The sequence below is a fragment of the Callorhinus ursinus genome, unplaced genomic scaffold (genome assembly GCF_003265705.2).
Source record: "Callorhinus ursinus isolate GAN/ISIS: 27379988/994484 unplaced genomic scaffold, GSC_fseal_2.0 scaffold37, whole genome shotgun sequence".
NCBI classification, from domain to species: domain Eukaryota; kingdom Metazoa; phylum Chordata; class Mammalia; order Carnivora; family Otariidae; genus Callorhinus; species Callorhinus ursinus.
In genome coordinates this window covers 8,764,451-8,790,022 of record NW_027397099.1, presented here as the reverse complement: position 1 = coordinate 8,790,022, position 25,572 = coordinate 8,764,451, and positions in this window count along the sequence as shown.

The following is a 25,572-nucleotide window of genomic DNA, read 5'->3' as shown; positions in this document are numbered from 1 at the left end:
GTGAGGTGGTATCTCATGGAGGTTTTGATTTGGATTTCCCTGATGCCGAGCGATGGTGAGCACTTTTTCATGTGTCTGTTGGCCATTTGGATGCCTTCTTTGGAAAAATGTCTGTTCTTGTCTTCTGCCCATTTCTTGATTGGATTATTTGTTCTTTGGGTGTTGAGTTTGATAAGTTCTTTATAGATTTTGGATACTAGCCCTTTATCTGATATGTTATTTGCAAATATTTTCTCCCATTCTGTCGGTTGTCTTTTGGTTTTGTGGACTGTTTCTTTTGCTGTGCAAAAGCTTTTTGTCTTGATGAACTCTCAATAGTTCATTTTTGCCCTTGCTTCCCTTGATTTTGACGATGTTTCTATGAAGAAGTTGTTGCGGCTGAGGTCGAAGAGGTTGCTACCTGTGTTCTCCTTTAGGATTTTGATGAACTCCTGTCTCACGTTTAGGTCTTTCAACCATTTGGAGTCTATTTTTGTGTGTGGTGTAAGGAAATGGTCCAGTTTCATTCTTCTGCATGTGGCTGTCCAATTTTCCCAGCACCATTTGTTGAAGAGACTGTCTTTTTTCCATTGGACATTCTTTCCTGCTTTGTCAAAGATGAGTTGACCATAGAGTGGACGGTCCATTTCTGGGCTGTCTTATCTGTTCCATTGATCTATGTGTCTGTTTTTGTGCCAGTACCATACTGTCTTGATGATGACAGCTTTGTAATAGAGCTGGAAGTCTGGAATTGTGATGTCACCAGCTTTGCTTTGCTTTTTCAACATTCCTCTGGCTATTTGGGGTCTCTGGTTCCATACAAATTTTAGAATTATTTGTTCCATTTCTTTGAAAAGTGGATGGTATTTTGATGGGGATTACACTGAATGTGTAGATTGCTCTAGGTAGCATTGACATCTTCACAATGTTTGTTCTTCCAATCCATGAGCATGGAACGTTTTTCCATTTCTTTGTGTCTTCTTCAATTTCTTTCATGAGTATTTTAGTTTTCTGAGTACAGATCCTTTGCCTCTTTGGTTAAATTTATTCCTAGGTATCTTATGGTTTTGGGTGCAATTGTAAATGAGATCGACTCCTTAATTTCTCTCTCTTCTGTCTTGTTGGTGTATAGGAATGCCACTGATTTCTGCGCATTGATTTTATATCCTACTACTTTCCTGAATTCCTGTATGAGTTCTAGCAGTTTTGGGGTAAAGTCTTTTGGGTTTTCCACATACAGTATCATATCATCTGCAAAGAGTGAGAGTTTGACTTCCTCTTTGCCGATTTGAATGCCTTTGATTTCTTTTTGTTGTCTGATTGCTGTGGCTAGGACTTCTAATACTATGTTGAATAGCAGTGGTGATAGTGGACATCCCGGCCGTTCTCCTGACCTTAGTGGAAAAGCTCTCAGTTTTTCCCCATTGAGAATGATATTCGCTGTAGGTTTTTCATAGATGGCTTTTATGATATTGAGGTATGTACCCTCTATCCCTATACTCTGAAGAGTTTTGATCAAGAAGGATGCTGTACTTTGTCAAATGCTTTTTCTGCATCTATTGAGAGGATCATATGATTCTTGTTCTTTCTTTTGTTAATGTATTGGATCACATTGATTGATTTGCAGATGTTGAACCAGACTTGCAGCCCAGGGATAAATCCCACTTGGTCATGGTGAATAATCCTTTTAATGTACTGTTGGACCCTATTGGCTAGTATTTTGGTGAGAATTTTTGCATCCATGTTCATCAAGGATATTGGTCTGTAGTTCTCCTTTTTGATGGGGTCTTTGTCTGGTTTTGGGATCAAGGGAATGGTGGCCTCATAAAATGAGTTTGGAAGTTTTCCTTCCATTTCTATTTTTTGGAACAGTTTCAGGAGAACTGGTATTAATTCTTCTTTCAATGTCTGATAGAATTCCCCTGGGAAGCCATCTGACCCTGGGCTTTTGTTTGTTGGGAAATTTTTGATGACTGCTTCAATTTCCTTAGTGGCTATAGGTCTGTTCAGGTTTTCTATTTCTTCCTGGTTCAATTTTGGGAGTTGATACATCTCTAGGAATGCACCCATTCCTTCCAGGTTATCTAATTTGCTGGCATAGAGTTGCTCATAATATGTTCTTAGAATTGTTTGTATTTCTTTGGTGTTGGTTGTGATCTCTCCTCTTTCATTCATGATTTTGTTGATTTGGGTCATTTCTCTTTTCTTTTGGATAAGTCTGGCCAGGGGTTTATCAATCTTGTTAATTCTTTCAAAGAACCAGCTCCTAGTTTCGTTGATCTGTTCTACTGTTCTTTTGGTTTCTAGTTCATTGATTTCTGCTCTAATCTTGATTATTTCTCTTCTCCTGCTGGGTTTAGGCTTTATTTGTTCTTCTTTCTCCAGCTCCTTTAGGTGTAGGGTTAGGTTGTGTATTTGAGACCTTTCTTGTTTCTTGAGAAAGGCTTGTATTGCTATATACTTTCCTCTCAGGACTACCGTTGCTGTATCCTAAAGATTTTGAACAGTTGTGTTTTCATTTTCATTGGTTTCCATGAATTTTTTTAATTCTTCTTTAATTTCCTGGTTGACCCATTCATTCCTTAGTAGGATGCTCTTTAGCCTCCATGTATTTGAGTTCTTTCCGACTTTCCTCTTGTGATTGAGGTCTAGTTTCAAAGCATTGTGGTCTGAAAACATGCAGGGAATCATCCCAATCTTTTGGTACCGGTTGAGACCTGATTTGTGACCTAGGATGTGATCAATTCTGGAGAATGTTCCATGGGCACTAGAGAAGAATGTGTATTCTGTTGCTTTGGGATGGAATGTTCTGAATATGTCTGTGAAGTCCATTTGGTCCAATGTGTCTTTTAAAGTCTCTATTTCATTGTTGATCTTTTGCTTAGATGATCTGTCCATTTCTGTCAGGGGGGTGTTAAAGTCCCCCACCATTATTGTTTTGCTGTCAATGTGTTTCTTCGCTTTTGTTATTAATTGCCTTATATAATTGGCTGCTCCTACGTTAGGGACATAGATATTTACAATTGTTAGATCTTCTTGTTAGATAGACTCTTTAGGTAGGATATAGCGTCCTTCTACATCTCTTATTACAGTCTTTGGTTTAAAATCTAATTTGTCTGATATAAGGAATGCCACCCCAGCTTTCTTTTGGTGTCCATGAGCATGGTACATGGTTTTCCACCCCCTCACTTTCAATCTGGGGGTGTCTTTGGGTCTAAAATGAGTCTCTTGCAGACAGCATATCGATGGGTCTTGTTTTTTAATCCAATCTGATAGCCTGTGTCTTTTGATTGGGGCATTGAGCCCATTTACATTCAGGGTAACTATTGAAAGGTATGAATTTAGTGCCATTGTATTGCCTGTAAGGTGACTGTTACTTTATATGGTCTCTGTTCCTTTCTGATCTGTGCTTTTAGTCTCTCTTTTTGCTTAGAGGACCCGTTTCAATATTTCTTGGAGGGCTGGTTTTGTGTTTGCAAATTCTTTTAGTTTTTGTTTGTCCTGGAAGCTTTTTATCTCTCCTTCAATTTTCATTGGGAGCCTAGCCGGATATAGTATTCTTGGCTGCATGTTTTTCTCGTTTAGTGCTCTGAAGATCTCGTGCCAGTCCTTTCTGGCCTGCCAGGTCTCTGTGGATAGGTCTGTTGCCAATCTAATATTTCTACCATTGTAGGTTACATATCTCTTCTCCCGAGCTGCTTTCAGGATTTTCTCTTTGTCTCTGAGACTCGTAAGTTTTACTCTTAGATGTCGGGGTGTTGACCTATTTTTATTGATTTTGAGAGGGGTTCTCTTTGCCTCCTGGATTTTGATGCCTGTTTCCTTCCTCACATTAGGGAAGTTCTCTGCTATTATTTGCTCCAATATACCTTCTGCCCCTCTCTCTCTTTCTTCTTCTTCCGGGATCCCAATTATTCTAATGTTGTTTCGTCTTATCCTATCGCTTATCTCTCGAATTCTGCCCTCGTTATCCTGTAGTTTTTTATCTCTCTTTTTCTCAGCTTCTTTATTTTCCATCATTTGGTCTTCTATATCGCTGATTCTCTCTTCTGCCTCATTTATCCTAGCAGTTAATGCCCCCATTTTTGATTGCACCTCATTAATAGCCTTTTTGATTTCGACTTGGTTAGATTTTAGTTCTTTTATTTCTCCAGAAAGGGTTTCTCTAATAACTTCCACAGTTTTTTCAAGCCCAGCTAGTATCTTTAATGATTCTGAACTCTAGGTCCGACATCGTACTAATGTCCGAATTGAGTAGGTCCCTGGCTGACGGTACTATCTCTTGTTTTTTTTGCTGAGGTGATTTTTTTCATCTTGTCATTTTTGTCCAGAGGAGAATAGATGAATCAGAGAACAAAATGCTAACAGGTTAACAACGTCCCCAGGAAATATACTCTATACAAATCAGAAAAGACCTGAAACGAGGGGAAAAGAAAGGGAAAGAAAGAAAAAAGAAAGAGAAAAGAAAGAAAGAAAAAAAAAAAAAACAAGGAAAAGATTAAAAACAAAAACAGAACAATACAAAAAAAACCCGAATATGATCAAATATGATCAGGCTAGTGCATAGATCAGTGCCACACACTGGATTTTGGGCGTATTTTGGTCTGTTAGAAAAAAGTGCCTCCTAAAATTTTAAAGGAAGAAAGACTTATATATGTACAAAATAAGGGTTGATACAATGAAGGGATGGAAGATGACTGTAAAGATGAAAATTATAAAACATTTTATAATAGGAGTTGATACGATAAGAAGTTGTTTGAAAAAAGAAAGATTTTAAAAAAAAGGAGAGAATGTGATCAGGCAGGAGACTAGAACAAAGACATACACTAGTGATTTAGGGTATATTTTTATCTGTTAGAAGAAACTGTATCTCAAAATTTTAAAGAGGGAACAACTTATATGCCAAAAATAAGGGTAACTACTATGAAGGTATAAAATATAACTCTAAAAATGAAAAATAAAAAATGTTTTTTTTTTTTAAAAAGGGATTGATAAGATGTTGGTTGAAAAAGGGAAAAAGAGAAATTAAACAAAAACAGCTAAAAAATTAACTTTGAAAAACTAATGAATCATGGTAAAAAAAAGCCATGAATTCTATGTGCAGTAGTCCCCTAGCTCTGGAGTTCTCCCGTTCTCCTTGATCAGTAAACTTGGTCTTGGCTTCCAGGCTGTTCATGCTGATCTTCTGGGGGAGGGGCCTGTTGCCGTGGTTCCCAAATGTCTTTGCCGGAGGCGGAATTGCCCCCGCCCTTGTTGGTCCCAGCTAAGCAAGCTGCTCGGGTTTGCTCTCAGGAGTTTTTGTTCCCTGCAAGCTTTCCGTTCGGCCTTGGAGGATGACGGTGAAAATGGCGGCCTCCCAATCTCCGCCCCGGAGGAGGCAAGAACTCGGGGTTCCGCTCCTAAGTGCACCCCCAGAGAAAAGCAGTCAGTCACTCCTGTCTCCCCGGTCTCCAGCCGCACTCTGTGCTCACCCAGCCTGTGACCAAGTGTTTCTATCTCTGGCACCTGATCCTGTGTGGAGTCTCCAAATCCAGCAGATCCCTGCGGTGCGCTCCCGCGCTGCTCCTCCTGCGGGAGGGAGGGGAGTCTCCCCGGCTCTGCCACTTGTTGGGTCCCTGCTGGAGGAGCAGTGGCCCGACTGGGCCGCGGATCACAGTTTATGGCCACCCCGAGCTGAGAGCCCGCGCCTCGGCTCCGTCTCTGCAGCCGGCTACCCCGCTCTGATACCTGGGAGCTCTGCCGCACTCAGGCTCCCCCGGTCTTCCTGTGACCCCGAGGGTCCTGAGACCACACTGTCCTGTGAGGGTTCCACCCCCTGCTTAACCACTGGAGCGACGTCCCTCCGCGGACCCGACTTCTAAAAGTTCCGATTTTGTGCTCCGCGGCTCTAGCACTTGCCAGAAGCGGCCGACGGAGGCCCCCTCCCCCGCCGTCTATCCTTCCGAATATCGCCTTGGATTCACTTCTCCGAACGTCCTACCTTCCAGTAAGTGGTCGCTTCTCTCTTCAGAGAGTTGTTGCTACTCTCCTCTTCGATCTCCTGTTGAGTTCGTGGGTGTTCAGAATGGTTTGATCCCTATTCAGCTGAATTCCTGAGACCAGACGAAATCCAGGCTCCTACTCCTCCACCATCTTGCTCAATTTCCGGTTTGTGTTATTCTTAGTCCAAGGTAGTTAGGAAAGGATGTTAAGTCTTTTATGCTCCCTTATCTTTTTTCCTTATTTGCATGGAAGTGAAGGGCACCAAGATGTCAAAGTCACCAGAGGGAAGCAACAAAGATCGAGCTTGGATCTCTAAGTTGATGGGGAAGAGAGTCTCAAACCTAGAAACTGCACAGGACTTGACATGAATAGGAAGTTGAATCTGATGGATTAAGCCACAAAAATTTTGGGAGTGTGTGTTACTGCAGCATACATATCCTCTTCTAACTAACTTAGCGGCAGTATAGCTGCCGGTGGCTTATTGGCTTACTCAGTACCTAAGAAGAGGTTTGGTTTAACTTTGCGTAGCTAGTAGAGTATGTCAGCATGTAACGCCTTTCTAGGTTTTCAGCTTCTGCTTTAAAGTCCTTGGATACAAAGTGCTGGTGCTTTTTAGAGCTCTTTTTTCCCTTTGTTTTACATGGGTGAATAGTTGCTTTATTTATTATGCAGTTGGTGGTTATGGAGAATTTTTCTTCACTTTGCTTGAGATTTATAGAGCTGGGCTGCCCTTTTATTATAGGCAGTATATTCAGTTTGGCATTCTTGGGTGCCTAGAGAATTTGGCATAGATACAGTTTTATCATAAAAAATTCCTCATAATGATTATTATTAGCATATGCTGTTTATCAAGCCTTGGTACAAAAAAAATGCACATATAGCTCTAAGAGGCTAAGTCTTTTGGTCTTTGAGTAGAACAAAGAATGGCATAAATATTTCTGAGGCTTGGTGAATATACTGGCCAAGAAATACATGATGTACTAAAATTACAAATAGGGCATTACCATTGGCACCCTTGAAACAGAGGTTTCCCCACTGTGCAATGGATTTAACACAGCTGAAGTGCCCCCTTTACACCTCCAGGCACAGCTACCATTTATTTGAAATTTGAAACCATCAAATCCTTACTGACTGCTCCTGGGAAAAAGAGAAAAGCTCAATCTCTCACTCCTAACATTGTAAAGCCTGAAAAAACATTGGCAATTACCTAATTGAAATCCCTTAAATTATAGGTGAGAAAAAAGGAAGAGAGAATGATAAATGATTTTTCAAAAGGTAACAAAGCAATTTCGGGCCTCGCCAAAATTGTGTTGTTTCTGTGTGTGTTGCACATCTTCCTCCAGACCTCAGAAGAAGAGACAACTAGGCCCACCATGTGTCCTTAAACATGCTCCCTTTAACAATAGTCATCCTGATTGACATCTACGACTTAACAAAAGAAATGCATATAAACCTTTATCCTGGACATAATCTCAAGGCATTAATTACTGCTACCACCATGTGTTGAACACCTACTAAGTGCCAGAAACTAAGCTACTGTCTTTAATTCTCACAACAGTCCCATGAAGAAGATATTATCCTTTTAAAAAACTTCGGAAAAGTTAAGTGAGTTATCTCTACAGGTTGATAAAGTAGATGATAGTAAATGCTAAAGACAGGACTTCATGTCAGGTCCTTCCCATCCGATGCTACTCTGCAGCAGTGTTTTCAGGAACAAAGTATGATTATCTCCATTTTTTATAAATGCAGATATGGCAAAGGGATGTTGTTTAAAATACCACATTGGATTGGTGATGGAATTGGAACCAACCATATCAAAAGCCATATGATCAGAGATTATTTTTTTTCTAGCTAAACCTTTGTTTTCTGTGTTGAAGTGAATGTCATATGAAGTTAAAAATGAAACAAGTATCGTCTGAAAAACATTTTATTGTCTTTCCAAACTTTTGTTTTCCAAAGAAAGTGAAGTGCCTACATAGCATGTGCATTTCACACCTTAGAATGTATCTGAGAATACTGTTTCATTTTTTAGAAAGAAAGAGAAGAGGTGATTTGGCACATAATGGCACTGAGATGATGCTCTGTCATCATCAGTAGAAAGAGGACTATTAACCACTAGAGCCAAGCAAGATCCAGACACAGGGACAGATTTGGGAAGATATGCTTACCCTCATGCCTGATGATAAACTTCATAGGAGTCTGGAAGCCTCATCTGCTCACAAAAAAAATTATCCATTTGAAATTTATTTCAGAGATTACTTACTTCTAGAATGAGGGTAGGTTCCCCAAAGGCACAGACTTTAGATTGTTAAGGTTCTTAGAAATCAGCAAGCCTGCTGCCTCCTTTTGCAAATGGGAAAGCCGTGGCTGAGAGAGGGCAGTGGTTTGTCAACAGCCATGCAGCTAGATTTGTAAAAAGTCTAAACCAAAAGGGAGGTTATTATAAATCTCACATTATGGTTAGCCAAATGCCTGAAAAATTGAAGGTATAACCTATTAACAAAGTCAGGATGACCTAGAGGCAAAGAAAGCTGGAAAGCAGAAAAAAGTGTTTGTGATGGTGTCTCTGAGCCAATGAGCAGAGAAGAGAAAGAAAAGTAGGTAAAGAAGAAATTGTCGCATATTCAGTAAGCTAGCATGTATTAGTTACTTCCTGCATGTAAAACCTTGGTGCTAAGGGCAGAGGGTGAAAACAATTACATTGGCCTGTCTTTAAGGGACTCACATTCTATTATGCGAGAGTAGACCTTAGTTACAAAGACTGGATGAGATAACTTTTGGAAGAGAAGTGCAGATAAATGGTATTGAGAGTCAGGGAACCAATAGATCTCAAAGGTGATCAATTATCTTCATCCTACTTATCTTGAAGAAAATTTGCTTATAATTTGGGGGTCTCACACTGTTAGAGCTCCTACAATGCTTCCAGTTTAGGAAGACTTATGAAAAACTACAGGATAACTGGTTAAGCAAAAAGAATGATGGGTGTTATGCCTTCTCTCTTCCACCTCCCTCCATCTGCACATCTACTCAGCCTGCCCTCGAATGATCTCTTCTTTCATACCAGCCTCTGTGTTCACCATGACATGAATCTTCACTTTTGATGTCTACTGTCTAATGACCACTGAGAAGGCTACCAATGTAAATTCCATCAATCGCCAGCCTACGTGATAGACAGGTGATGTAATTAATTCCATTGTTAGATGGGAAGATGCAGTGTAGAGATATTAAGATGCTTTGCCAAAAGTCTCAGCTTTTCTGGATTCCCATTCTGAAACCAAAACTCTAGCCATAAAGGGGAGGAGAAAAAGATCAACTGTACTGTAGTAAAATTAAAAATGTATATCCACAGTGGCTAACTGAACATAATAATAAAAAATGTATATCCATAAAAGACATTAATAAATCTATATATAGATCTATCTAAATGATAAACATAATTACTTCTAAACTAAATATCTATTATCTCTATATCTTTGCACCCAGATGAAATAGAGAGAGAGAATTTGCATCATAAACTATATATATTTTTTCTTCCCCATACTGGATACTGGTGATATAAGGACACTATACTCACAAAGTTCTGCCATGTTAGGCAAGTCGATTTCCCTTCCTTGAGCTACAGGAAAAGCAAAAGCTGGTTAAACCAAAGAGGCATGTAATGAACGAAATTAAATATGCAGATGACAGCTATAGAACTTTCTGGCTGCGAATTTCCACGTTTAGTATATCACTAGTTCATGGACTAGCTGCTTTATCTCTGTAACTTAATTTTATCATCTGTAAAACGGGAAAATTAAAAAAAGGGAAAATGATAAGCAATATCTTACACAATTATGCGAACATCAAAGAGATCATATATTTAAAATGCTCCTAGCATCGGAGATTCAAAAATTGACAATTGCAGATTTTTCCATGTTTTACACAAATGAACATTTCCAGTTAGAATAAGAATGTTATTCGCTTCCTTTTGTCTGTGAATTTAAGGAAGGGCAGAGCATTTAAGATTTTTTTTAAGAGGTAAAAGCCTTGATCATCACCTGTGAAAGAAGAAAACAAGGAATTTAAAATGTATCAGGAATAATAGCCAGTTCCACATGTGCTGGCTATGCAAATAAACACACATGGGTGAACTGAAAAAAAATAAATAAAAGGTAATAGTGGTTTCAGTTTTGTCTCTGATCTTGTTTAACTTGGAAACCTGGTACTAACTTTTACTTATATAGCGATTCTCCTTTTAAATGATACTTCTTTAGAGAAGCCTTCCTGACCTCCTTGAAAAGATTAGTCCGTTTGGCATATGGATTTCTAAGACCCCATAGTTCTCCTTCGTATCATTGGTTTTCTAAGAGCTGGCACTTCTTTCTCAGATCATCTATCACCTTAGTTAGCACATGATCTTTTTTTTAAAGATTTTTTTTATTTATTTGTCAGAGGGAGAGAAAGAGCGAGCAAACACAAGCAGAAGGAGCTGCAGGCAGAGGGAGAAGCAGGCTCCCCGCTGAGCAAGGAGCCCCATGCGGAACTCGAACCTAGGACCCTGGGATCATGACCTGAGCCAAAGGCAGCCATTTAAGAGACTGAGCCACCCAGGCACCCCAGCACATGATCATTTCTAATGACCTCTTTATTTCCTGTGTCTACCACTATAAGTAAGTCCAATGGACCGATCCAATGGAACATGTTGTTCTTGTTTACCAACTGCCCTCACTTTGCCTGTGATGGTACCTGGCACAAGTAGCAGATAAAATAATAGAATAAACATGAGCATGTGAATGAAGGAAGGACAAATGTGGGAGAAAGGAGCACCTGGATGGCTCATTTGGTCGAGCATCTGACTCTTGGTTTCAGTCAGGTCATGATATCAGGCTCATGAGATAGAACCCCATGTCTGGCTCCATACTCAGCAGGGAGTCTGCTTGAGGTTCTCTCTCCCTCTTCCTCTGTCCCTCCCCCTGTGCGTGCTCTCTCTCTCTCTCTCTTTCTCTCTCTCTCAAATAAATAAATAAATCTTAAAAAAAAATGTGGGAGAAAGAAAGGATACTGGGATTTGAGGCAAATATTCTAAAGCCAACTTGAGCTTTTCCCTTTATTGCATTTGACTCCTTCCTTCCTCTCCTTTCCCTCCTATTTTTCACTTTAGTTAAAAATACAATTAAAAAATACAATTCAGATTATTATGTGGTTGGATTCTGGACATCCATTTCAGAAATTCTGGGGGAAGCTTTTCTCAATGTTGGGCTTGATGCTTTTGCTAACACCACTAAACATGGGCAGTGGACTTGCTGACCTTGGGTACTACCGTCACCAACTCACTTAGCAGAGCCCACATAGGGCACAGCTAGGGGACCAAGGTGATTAGCTTGCCAACACATGATGTTAGTCCCCTTGACGAGGTTAGCAGATCTACAACACTGTATCAAGTGTGTGAACGTGTACCTTTAACCGACAACACTCTTAGCTGTGTATCTGCTTCAGTCGTTGGTCAACTTGACCCTCCCCTAGGTTCAGGTGTCAATTTTCTAATTTTTGGTTTCTGGACCAAGCACATCTTTCTAGATGACTGAAAATAAAATTACTTCTAGGAAGGAGTCCTGCTCAAGTGACATCCTTTTACACCCAGCATTTTCTCATGGTCATGTTGTTGGCATCCTGGTTCAGCCATCACCCCTGGTTATCGGGGGTCCAGCTTCTTCTAGACCCTTATATTGGTACCCAGGACACTGATGCAAGGAACCTCAGAGACAAAGTCATCATCTTTCTTCCCCATTTATTTTTTTTAATTTTTTATTTATTCATTTGAGACACAGATACAGAGAGAGAGAGAGCATGAGCAGGGGTAGGGGCAGAGGGAGAGGGAGAAGCAGGCTCCCCGCTGAGCCAGGAGCCCAATGTGGGGCTCGATCCCAGGACCCTGAGATCATGACCTGAGCCGAAGGCAGACGCTTAACCATCTGAGCCACTCAGGCGCCCCTCTTCCCTATTTCTTAATCATGATTGAACTAAGGCCCAGTGAAAGGAAGTGACTTGACAGGTTTCACATTATGACCCATTATGGCAGAGCTACATCTAGACCCAGGTATCCGTGACCTGGATCTTAAGTACCACAGTAGGAAGATATCTTTCATTCTTTCTCTCTTACTTGCTTGGTTGTTTTAATGCATTGTAGGTACTGGGGCAAGCCCAAGTAGCTGGGCTCTTTCAATGACCAAATATCTAGCCCTTCATTCTGCACCCCACTAATCCTCCTCAGACCCCTCCCTCTTCCACTAAATCCACAAGAAAGAGAAGAGGCTGCTCCTCTGTGCTTCCTTTCTTCACCACCACATACATACAAGGTCAGGCTCAGGAGAATATCCCACACGCGTGCGCGCGCGCGCGCGCGCACACACACACACACACACACACACACACACACACACAAAGTCTTGATTTAGACTAAGACCTGAGCTCTACTGAATAACCCACTAAATGCAGGCACACACAGGATGGAGACTGTTTAAATCTTATAATGGTTCATTTTAATGTAAATTTAGTGATCACTAAGGGGTGCCCCAAAGGCAATGACTCTGCTCCCCTGATGAAACTCCCCCCACCAAACATCTTGGAAAAATAAACAGAAACAAGATCCACATTTTTCTTGTCTGTTAACTTTGCAACATGTGGTAACCAAGTAGGTACTGTAATAGGAAACTGCTATAATTAAGCCCTTTTCTCCCCATGCCATGTTGAAGCTGAGAGTCTGCCGGGAGCGATAAGAAAGTTCTGTTCTACTGAATGTTTTGACATTGTCTTTTGAAATTTACAGCTGTAGAATATAAAACATTTTTTATTTGGGTTGTGGGAGACTGAAAACCATATAAACAATTACATATGAATTGGAAATGCAATATTAAATGTTGAACAAAGGGTATATTTTCTTCTAATTCCAATGAAGCTGTATATTTCTAATGGAGTCCTATGAATCAAACATATTTAAATTGAAAAAAAAAAAAGCCTTCAATCTTCCAGTCAGTTATAAGACCCTGGTGTACAGAGAAACTTTATAACAGCATGGGAGTTTATAATCCCCCAGCAGGAGGATTAGAAATTTGCAATGAGAGAAGTCCTTAATCTTACACTTACATAACTGCACGGTTTTTAGATTTAAATTGTACAAATCAAAAAAATGAAGATCATTTTGTTCTTTTCTAAAGGGTACTCATAGATAAATGATGACTGGTTAGAGCCTATTGAGCGTTTGAAACATTTGTAGAATGTAATTTATTCATACCAAATACATCAGAAAAGTAACTCTAGTGTTAAATTACAGCATGAAGAAATTAAAAGGCAGAAGTGAGCAGTTGGGTTTAAATGAATGCTCTGAGGTTTGTAGAAAATGTCAAAAGAGTTCAAATGTTCATAATGTGAAAGTAAATATTTGGGCATACTGTAGGAAGGTTTTATCCTAGTGTAAGATAATACAGTTCTCGGATATGTTATATAGAGAAGACTGTTTAGTCTAGCTCATTTAATTTCCATATGTTTTATTAATAAACAGTTGTGCCCAAAAGGTAATGTTCTTATTCCTCCTCTTCCTCATTCAATTCTATTGAGTTCTCTCATAAAGTTTAGCCCCAAGTGAATTGAACCAATCATGATTTTCCTTTTTCTTGCTGATTTTTTTTTCATTTGTCAGGAAGTTCGCTAGATCAGTAAGACATACATCAGTAGGGGCTTGAGGGTGGGAAGCTAATAAGGGACACTGGGTGTATTGGATCTCAAAATACCTAGACACTACGGTAATCTGTCCCTAATTCCTCTCCACTGTGTGAGGGAAAATACAGACAAAAAGAAGGCAAATACAGGCAGAGTGTTACTTTACGCAAGGCTGATGTTGGCCTTCCTTAAACTTAGTAGGCTGAGCTGAGTACGGAGAATTCTTTTGCTGTGGTTTGAAGTTTTAAATGGTACCTTTCTTTAAACCCAGACATGCTGCTTGGAACTTACTACTTTAGTAAGTCTAAAATAACAATATTCAACTATTACAGGAACCAACATACACACACACATACACACACAAAAAAATAAAAACATAGAGTCAAAGAATAGAATCAAAGAGAGATGTTTAGTCCTTAAGGGAATGATGAAGATGCCCATAATTCTATGAACATATTTACCTAATGTCCACATTACCACCTAATAAATGTCCAGGAATATAAACAATAAGGTCAGACACTTCCTTTAAACTGAAGCAGCAGAAAGATAAGCAGAATGTATCTATGGTTTTGAGGGCAAAGCTTCTTAACCAGGACATGAAAAGCTCTAACCATATAAACAAAAAAGATAAACTGGACTACAGAAAAATTTAAAAATTCACATTCACTAAAAAACTTTACTTATTATTAAAAAATGAAGAAAACAGTTTAGGTGTATGTAAATAAACTTTATTTAACACTTCATGAAACTGACAGCCACCTTTTGGAGAACTGCAAAATGGGGCAGAAGGCAAGAAGCTTTTATAGGATAAAGAATAAGGAAGAGAGAGGGGCACCTGGATGGCTCAGTGGGTTGAGTGTCCGACTCTTGATTTTGACTCAGGTCATGATCTCAGAGTCCTGGGGTCAGGTCGGGCTCTACACTCAGCAGGGAGTCAGCTTGAGGATTCTCTCTCTCCCTCTCTCAGTCTCTGTCTCTCAAATAAATAAATTAATTTAAAAAAAAGAATAAGGAAGAGACAAAAATATTTAATTGTCTGTGGTCATCTAGTCAGCTTTGTTTGGGGTGAGAAAGCCCAGAGTTTTCTTAAATATGCTGAGTCGAATATACTGTGTTTTTGGTACGGTGGAGCATTTACAGGAATTCTAAAATTACTTAAGTTTCAGTTTGCTGACATGGCAGCCCAGGCAGGAGAGGCCCCATCTTGTTCATAGAAATTTATTTCAACAATATCTACCTGGATGAGAGAAGGGGAGGAAAGCAGCAGCATTGGTAGTAATAAGCATTAATACTTGAGGAATCTGAGTAAAAGATAATCAGTAAGATTCTTTATTCAGTGCTTTGAAAAGCCTATCTCACAAAGAACACTTATTTATAATACATAAAGGACTCTTACATAAAAGACTCCAACACATCAAAAAGAAAAAAAGCAAAGAATATTTTTCAAATGGCAAAACATATGAACAGATACTCAAGTTCACTAGTAATTGGGGAAAGACAAATTAGAACAACAATGTAATACCACAACATACAACAATAAGAGAGAGAGAGAATGAGATGGAGGAGGGAGGGAGGAAGGAAGGAAAAGGAGAGGAAGGAAGGAGAAAGGAAAAGGGGAAAGGGGGAGGGGCTAGACATACCAAGTATTGAAAAGGTTTTGGAGTAATCAGAAATCTTGTACATTTCTGGTAGAAATGTATTATGGTATAACCACTTTGAAAAACTGCTTGGCAGTATTTTCTCAAGTTAAACTATCCAGGAATTCTACCCCATGCTCAAAAGTGTGTGTTTATAAGAACATTCACATGTTCACTGAAAGACATGTACAAAAATGTGCATTTTCAAAAATGTAGCAACACTATTTTTAGTATTAAAAAGCTGAAAGCAATCTAAATGTTCCCATGCAATACTGTAGACAAGCAAATTAGGGTATATCTACACAATGGATTACAATATAATAATGAGGATAAAGGAACTCCAGTTACACAGCACAAAATGAATGAATCTTAGGAAGATTAAGGAAAAGCAGTTCAACATGAAAGACTAGATACAGTATGATTCCATTTAAATGAAGTTTAAAAATGAGGGAAACTAATCTATGGTGTTGCAGGTTCCTATAGGGGTTAATCTTAACCATGAGCAGGGAGGGTATTGATTGGAATGGGGTAAAAGAGAGATTTTGAGGGGAGGGCCATGCAGTTCTTAAAGATAATGACTCATTTCATGAAAATTTATTAACCTTTCTGATTTATGTGATTTTCTGCATGTATCTTATATTTCATTGACATTTACCTCAAAAATAGAGTTAAAAAATTTTAAAGAGGACTTTTCCCCCAGAAGACTATTTCCTGAGTTTAGATATTGCATGGATCATTTTACAAAAGGAAAAGTATTTCTATTTAAATAAAGGTCTAAGGACTCACCTTGTTCAGAGAAACTGATATGAATAATATTTAAGAAAATAAAACCTTAGCATAATAAACCTGTTTTCAATTGGTATAATCACAACAAATGAGAAATTTTATTATCCCAAGTTGTAAAATGTATTTTTTTAGTTGTAAGTGTATATATATATATATATATATATATATATATATATATATATATATATAAAGATTTTATTTATTTATTTGAGAGAGAGAGAGAATGAGAGATAGAGAGCACAAGAGGGAAGAGGATCAGAGGGAGAGCCTGATGCAGGACTCGATCCCAGGACTCCAGGATCATGACCTGAGCCGAAGGCAGTCGCTTAACCAACTGAGCCACCCAGGCGCCCCCGTAAGTGTATATATATTTAGTTGTATATATTTAGTTGTAAGTATACACACACACACACACACACACACATATGTATATAATCTTATGAATCTTTTGGTCTCCAGTTCAAGAAGCACTGAATGAGGTGGACTGGGATATACTGTGAAAACTAAAAACACTGAAATTAAAAGAATGAATTTTATTTCTTGTTTAGAGCTCATGTCCATCATGGGTGAGTAGGTGACTCTGCTCTATATCACCCTATTCTAGGACTTAAGTCCTTGGAGGAACCACCAGTGTTGCTGGTCAGTTTGGCAAAGGGAAAGAGAGAGTATGGTAAATCATTCATCATTTTTTTAATGTTTTCCTCTAAACAAGTGATATCCATCAGTACCTCTCACATTTCATTTCCCAAAACAAATCAAATGGACACAACCCAGCACCAGTAAGGGGGGGCATCTATGCTACTGCCCTAGGCCTGTCTGAAAATGGCAGTTATTAGGTGAACCACGCTGACTCTTCAATTAGTTCTCACATCACATCAATCAGTTTTCATACCTATAAGCCTCGTCAGAGCCTTAACAGCAATGTGTTCAAATGATACTGGGAACACCTCTCAGATACATGTGGGTCAATTGTAACCACCTACCACTTAAGTTCCAATGCTTGACAGAGTACCTGACATTACCCTATGCTCCCTGAATGTTTGTTGAATGAATGAAGAGAGCTGAGGGTATAATCCATTCTGGGCAAAGGGTATATGGATCAGAAAAAGATACCTCTCCCCCTGCCATAAAAATTGTAACCTTTGAAGAAGGCTGAGAAAGCATCTGTCAGAGAGAAAAAAAAGAGAGACAGAGACAAAGAAAAGCAGAAAGGGGGATCCAAGCAGTACTATAAAGACAATGACATATAAAGTACGTGATGAGCAAATTCAAATATACATAATGGTCAAGTATATATTATAAATGAGCTAAAGGCCCAGAGATAATATAATAGGGAGGGGGAGGGACTGAAGCAAACAAGAGAATTCCTTCTTCATCTGCAGAGTTCAGACATCACTTACTTCTCCCTAGTAATTGCCATGTAGGAATATGAACCTACTGTTTCCAGACCTTTGCCATTTTTTTAGAATGTTGTTAAAGTTCTAGCTTTTTCAGTAAAATATCCCCGTTTTCAAACACCAAAAAGGTCAAACAAAACACTTTGACCCATCAGATTGAGACTATGGGCTGCTTGATGTGTAACTACCTCACTCTTGTTATAGTGAAATTTAGGGAATAGTGATTGCCTGTGGGGCACAGTGACAACACTGGAACTGAAGGTTGAAATCTGATTGTGGAGGACTTCATACAAAAAGCCTTAAATATTCTCCTCTGAAATCCACAGAGATGTTAATAAAATACTGATGCAACTTGAAAACTTATGTTAAAATTGATTTAAATTAAATTTCGACCCTGGTTTCAAAATTTTCCAAGCAGCTATTGCTTCCTTTGTCTGTAAGACAAAGAGAAACACTGTTGCTTATTTTGTGAGATAATAGTTCAAGGGTATTGACAACAAAAAAATGGAATATGCACAAGTGTTTTATTGTTGCTGCTGTTGTTAAAATATTCAAAAGTATTTGGCTTTCACCATGATCAAACATTTATTGAGTAGATATAATGCAAAAAGTTTCAGCCCAAGTAAAGCAGATAGATTAAGGTCAGAGTGTTTCCATAACCTAAACATTTCAGAAGCAAGTTAAAAAAAAAATAGAATGCCTCTCATTAAGTATTTAATTTAATTATTTTTCCATGCTTGGGGCTAATAGTGCCTGAGCACATAGTTCTCCTTAATTTCATTAGTAAGCATTTATGAGTCCCTGTGGCGGGTGGATATGGAAGAAATATAAACTTTAGGGTATTTTTCTTTCTTATTAAGATAAAATGCAAAACAATTCATTGTAATTTTCAGGGTCAAAATAGAGCGTTTTTTTTTTTTTTTTTGTAGCTGCTTCTGGGGAGCATTTGTCACCATCCCCCTTCAACCAAAGAAGGCATTAGTCCAAATTTCTAAAACTAAAATTCATCCAGAGGACATACTTTAATTTGAACACATACTCAAAAATTTCTGGGATATTAATGCCTCTATTCTAAGAAGAGCTCAAAAGTGACCATTTAAGCCTAAATTTAGAATTCATTCCCAATGGTTTCAAATCCTCCTCATATCGACTAATAGTTGAAGGTGTTGAAAATGCCAGAATGAAGTCGGCAAGGAGGGAAACCTCCTTGTCTTCTTTACAGGATTTGCATAACTGTACATTCATTTATAAATTGTACATTGTACAGTCTTTTAAATTGTGTATTCCTGTTCAGTTGCACACATCTAGGGTTCCTATGATAAGAAAAGCACATTGTGACTGTGAATGGAGGGTCTAATTCTAATGTCTCATTCCCAATTTATAACTCCCTCAACAGCCTACAAGACACTTAGCCAAGCAGAGGCAAATTCCATTTCCAGTGGGGAATCTGTGGAAATTTCACCTTGGGTTATGCATATAAACCTCACTCAGAGAAACAAGGAGGGAGGAAGGATGCTGATCACAAATGGCATGGTAGTGCCCTGAAGTGACAAGCATTTACTTAATTCAACAGTTTGCTCACATCTAGATGTGCTATATACAGGCTCAATGGGGTTTAAGGAGCAGGGGTAGATATATCTGATGGATAAGATGAAGAAAGGATAGACCACTGAAGGGCAGAATTTTCCTTAAAAAAATCCTGCCTATCCTGTCCTCACACTGAATAGAGAAATCAGAAGACTGTGCTTGATATTTCCCTTATTATGTCGCCAGTTCATTTGGGCTATAATGTCAGACTGAAGGGGATGAATACCCAGCTTCATTGTATATTTAGTTTAAGTGGCATTGTTTGAATCACTTAACTGTATGTGAATTTCATCATCAGTAAAGAGGGATTATAATAGTACCTGCCTTGTAATACTGTTGTGTTAACTGCCATACTGTTAAATGTATCACGTAGTACTTGATACAAAATAAGAATTCAGTAACTGCTGTGATTATCATTGCTTTTATTGTTGTTGGTGGTGATATTATTATCATTATTATTATTTTCTGTTTCCAGAATAGGGACAGGTTCACCATAACTGTGAATTAATTTAAACTGAGGGATTTCCTTTAATATATGTTTTCCCACTTTTTCTTCAAGAAACTTAGGCTTCTTTATCCCAATCTTCAGATACTCACACAACTAAAGAAACCCTTCTAAGTCAGTCCTCTGGTTTCTGTAAGTTTTAGGACATTAGGACATTGCTTCAGTAGGTGCTGATGCATCCACATACACACACAGAGCTGCAGACCCATGATTCCTTTCTTTTTTCCCCAGTCATTTATGCATTCAGTTGACAAATGCTGATTTGCATATAATAGTTCTGTACTATATTTCAAGGTAGCGTTGGCTGCAATCTGTAGGAAGAAAAATTTTATATATCTTAGATACATGTTGTGTGTGGGGTAGGCAGCAGGGAGGGCATTCAGGGGATATAATTTCTATTTATTTTTCAGTTGGGGGAACTGCTACGAAGCAAAGTTAAGTGAGTGAAGGCTTATGAAAGTTTGCCCTCAGGGCAGAACCTCAGGCTTGCAGCAGGAGCTGTCTGCAAACAACTACCTTCCCCAAACATCACTCTCTAATCATGCCAAAACCCTACATGCCAGTTCACTAGTCTTGCTTTTTTTTTTTTTTTTTTCCCCACTAGCCTGCTCTAGTTTTAGCCAGACATCTCTGTGTAGCTTGATGATGGGCACTGCCCACTCCATGGGCTTCACTCCTGCCACACTGATTGGCATCTGGTCTTCTTCCTGAGATTTTGACTGACAAACCATTCCTGAGTTTGGCTTCAAATTCTTCTCTTAGCAGCATAAGAGCTCACCCCAGCCCCACTTCTTGGCTGTTTTCTCTTCACACAATTAATTGCCAATCAGGGACCACTTTGCAGTGTTTCTAGGTCTGTGTTTCTGAAAATCCTCCACTGGGCAGCAGGAAGCTCTGGCTCCTCCTTCTTTATCCCTCCTCCCCTGTATAAATTTCCTGAAAAACAATTTGGATCTCTAATTAGAGGAATCATATTATTCTGTAATTACTGGCCTACTGGATGTACTAGCCTCCTCTGGAGCTCATGCCCAGAATGCTGTTAGCTGAGTTTAGTTAGTGACTCAACAGTTAATTGATCAGATTTCACCAATTTTCATTTTCCATAACCCACTTTTATTCAGGGTTGATGCATTTTAAAAAATGTGAACTGATTATCATTTAACAGCTGTTGTGCAAAGCATTTACAAAGAACTGTTTTCAGTTTTCATTACTGAAAACTCCTGTATCATCCTCTCATATCACGTCTCTGAACCTTGATATACCAATAGCCTTGGTATTGGCCTACCCCAGTCACACACAACAAGCAGGAAAGGCAGTGCAAAACACGTGGGCTATATAGACAAACAGATCTGGGTTCAAATTCTAGTTCAGTTCCTTACACATTATAGGAACTGAGGCAAGTCTCATTGCTTTTGGGAGTCTCACATTATTCATCTACAAATTAGGGTAAATGTCTACATTGCAGTTTTTTGAATATTAAAGTATATCATATATCTATGTATATATGAGCATATATACAAATACATGGCATTAAATTATATTGTGTATGTGTGGAATCTGACCCCCAATAAATACTTGATGGAAAGAGTAGCTATTGTCATTATTCGTCCCCATGGAAAAGGAAAACGTGAGATTTCCTTGGGCCAGAGGGTAATGTGACCTTAGGTTTAAGGCAGCTCCATACATGAACTTAATTTGAAAAATTCTTGAGAGTTATATATACAAACTATATGCAAACCCATCGAATGCCCACCCTCTCCAAGACTGCCTGGACCCACCATCTGGGATCTTTTGTGCCTCTGAAATTGACAAAGTCCATGCTGTCCCTTGAAACTGTGCATCCAAATCAGAAAGGAATCAGCCCTACAGCTTGGTTTTCTCCCTCTGCTCCTTCCCTTCTATTTATATAGAATCTATTAGCTGCAGCACTTGGAATTATGGTCCTGGAGGATTTTGGTCAGATCTTGTTTGTCGCTATAATGTTGCTGCCAATCTCCTGCCCCTAGCAGTTCTATGGGGCTGTACCATCAAGGCTCCCACTTAAGTTTACCTCCAGCCCCACCAATGTAGTAATGTACTCTATCATTCACTCTATCATTAGCCAGGGGACTAAAAATAGCCTCTGGCTTCAATTGCTTGTTTGGAAAGGAAAAACAAAATTGAGAGAGAGAGAACAGAGAGGTTGACAGTTCTCCCTTCCATCCACAGTACCGAAGACCTTCTCCAAGGGAAACAGTCTTTCAATTAAACTCACCTGATTACATCACCTAGGCTCTGCTGAGATTTGCACATGCTGGTGGGTAGCCTGGCTTCTGCCAAATTTCTGTTCTCTCCTACTTGATGTCCTTCTATGCCCCAGAATCTTTTCCTGTCAGATGTGAGAGTCTAATTCACTGCCTCTCAGGGAAGTGGCAAGAGAAGTTTTTTGACAAGGCCTTATTAGGGGTACCTCTGGTGAGACCATGCGGTTCAGAGAACCAAAGTGGCTGATGGATTGTGTTTCAAGTTAGACACTTTTTACACATGTTCCAGAGCATCTGTATACTTCAGATTGCGTAGTATTCATGGGGACTATCGTGTAAAGGTCTCCATGTATCCTGATATTCAGAGACCTAAGTAACTGTTCCTAAACCATTTTAGCACCTTTTTATGTCACCCCTACCTCCAGCCCCCAGTTCCTTGAATAATGTTGTGTTCTGGCCATACCTAATTTTCTTGACTGCCTCCTCCCGTGCATCACCACTTGCACAAATAAACTATTGTGGGGTTTCTTGTTTGTTTGTTTTGTTTACAATTCTTGAAGGGCCCAGATATCCATATCTTCTACTCATTTTTGTGCTTATGTAATATGCGAACATCATTCTAAAACAGCATCTGCTTCAAATGATTTTCCTTGAATCTTGTTGCTCACAAAATGCTAAAAATTAAAAAAAAACAAAACAAAACTGAAGTCCTGAATTTGTTCATTTCTTATGGCACAAATCCTGTTAATATATATTATTACTATGGTGATGATAATGATGATGATGGTGGTGATGTTGATGGTAATAATAATGATCGTTTAAGTTCATGTCTTGTTTTCAGCATTAAAAGATGAAGGTCTTGAGGGCACCTGGGTGGATCAGTCAGTTAAGCGTCTGCCTTTAGCTCAAGTCACGATCCCGGGATCCTGGGATCCAGTCCAGAGTCTGGCTCCCTGCTCAGCATGGAGTCTGCTTCTCCCTGTCCCTCTGCACTTCCCCCTGTTCATGCTCACCCAATCTCTCTCAAATAAATAAATTTTTAAAAAATGGTGAAGGTCTTAATGTTCCTGCCTCTTCAGTGTGTTGAATGGCATGTAATGGGTGCTTGATAATTTTGCTTGAATGAGATTGACTAATACATAGAGAAAACTCAAACAAAGCAATTGATGTTCTTGGTATATCTGGTGTTTGAAACTTCAGAGTTGTTTTCATTTCAATGACTTTTCTTTAGACCTTTTCTCCATCTTTCAAAGATAGATTGTATCTTTGGAAACTACTAGGGTAAGGGTAATTGAAGGCTTGAAAATGCGAAAGATATAGTCTTTACATTTTGAACAATTTCTTTACATCAATTTTCTTCTGCTATTTTATGGCTGGGATCTCTTATCTAAACCAAAGCTAAGAGCATATTAAGCTGAGATTATTCATGGGTATTTTGAATCCCATTTGGCATTCAGAATTCTGATTACTTCTATTCTATCTGGCATGCTCTTTCTTTAAAAAAAAGTAAAATAAATGTAGCAAGAAACACTCTTGTAAAGAAAAAAAAAGATAGTGGATGTCTAATGCTAATAATTGTGTCCGTTAAGATGTCCATTGTGCTATATCAGTTGGAACTTCCTTGAATTTTGATCCCTAGAACATTAAAATACAAGGAGGCAAGTAAGGTAGGTTATTATTCCTCTGTGCACCAGAGCATCCCCTTTCCAAAAGCGGGTGGAAGGAATGAGGAGCCAGCTGTGATGTCACAGGGAAATAGAGAAGGAAGAATGGCTATGGAAACAGCCATGATATTTTCGATCCACAAGATGAAGGATTTCAATGGTAAGAAAAAGATGTACACGTTCAGTCTACCCCAACCCACAAAACAGAGCAGTGGTTTTGTGGTTTTGTTTTTTTAATCTATGGGACTTTACTAAATATACTAAAAATTTCTTTCTGGGATGTTATGCTATGATAACTTAAGGTGAATATGTGTCGGGTTAGGCCCATAAGAGAGGCATTTTGTAATTTGGAATAGGTATTCAGAGATTTTTTGGGGGGGTGGGGGGAGGTTATATGCTTGTTTTGAAACCTTTGTGAAGGAATGGTTACCTTCACCCTTACCTCTCTTCCTCCACCAGACCTTAGGGGTACATATTATACCTGGGGACCAGATGGACTAGTGCCTACAGATCAAGTGCCATGTTTTGTCATCTTACTCAGAGGAAATAAGCTAATATCTAAGCTCAACCAATCCAGATGTGGTATACTTGATTTGACTTTTTGAATCAGGATTGTCGTATAGTCCTAACAATAAAATATTATTACAACGTTTACATAATATTAGATCCAGTCAACAATTTGTAATGTAACCTGGGATCCACCATGGTCCTCTGTTGTTTCTCAGCCATCTGTAGCTGTGTCTTAAAGGTTTAGACAAGTTATTAGCCAAGATTGATCTTCTTCTCCCAAGTGACTTTTATCAATGCATGGGACATTTTGGATTGTCAAATCTTAGGTAATACAATTATTATCTAATGGATAGTGCCAGAAATGCTGGTAAACAACTCACAATGCATAGAACAGTCCCTCACAAAAAAGAGTTATCTAACCAACAATGTCAGTATTGTCCAGGTAGAAAAATCTGGTCTCGAATCCTCCTAGTTGGATTGTGTTCTGTGGACCAGAAGCATCAGCATCACCTGGAAGTTAAATAGTTCAGTGTCCCATTTTGCACCCAAGACTGGATAAAAATCTTTATTTAGACAAGACTCCAAAGGATTCATATGCTCATAGTTTGAGAAGCACTAGGCCAGAGTGGTAGTTTCTCAAACATAGTAGGTCACAGAATTACCTGGGCAGCTCTACAATAACCCCCCAACCAAAAAAAAAAAAAAAAAAAAAAAATCATTCACCCTTTGCCACACCCTTGGAAATCCTGACTCACTGGTCTGAGGTGTTGCTCCTGGTAGCAATAGTTTTTAAAAGCTTCTTAGATAATTTAATGTGCCACCAAGATTGAGACTCACTAGTCTGGTCTAACAGAGAGTGGGGAAAATATAGTTAGAATGAACACATGTCTTGGTATGCCCAGGATGATTCAGTTTATGTCTTTTGTCCTACAATATTATAACATAGCTTTTCATTGTCAAATGTGTCCTGATCTTGGAGTAAGCAACAATTAATTTAAATTTAAAGAAACCATTAAAATTGTGAAAAGGCCAGCCACAGAGTGGGAAAATATTTTTAGTGCATATATCCAATGCATAATTTGTGAATGCTGAATACATAAAGAACTCCAACAAATCAAAAAGGAAAAAAAGACAACTCACTAGAAACAAAAGACTTGAACAAGCGCTCTATAAAAGAAGCTATGAAAACAGATTATAAAGTATTATCATGGAAATACAAATTTGAACCAAAATAACCTATCAATACAAGCCAGTCACCTCAGACTGGTGACACCAAGTATTGTTGGGATGTGGAGCAGGTAGAACCCTCTTGCCTTGTGAATGGAAGAGTAAATTGATACCACCACTTTGTTGCCGTTGCTTACCAAAGTTCAACACATGCATATGTAGACCTCTGATGAATATTTCTACACCTAGATATATGATCAAAAAAATTAATACACATGATCACCAAAATACATGTGCTATATAAAATTTCTCATAGTAGCATTATTCTTAATAGTCCAAGATTGGAAGCTATACAAAAGTCCAGCAGTAAAAAGAATAAGTAAATCATGATGCATTCACAGCAATGAAATATTATAGAGC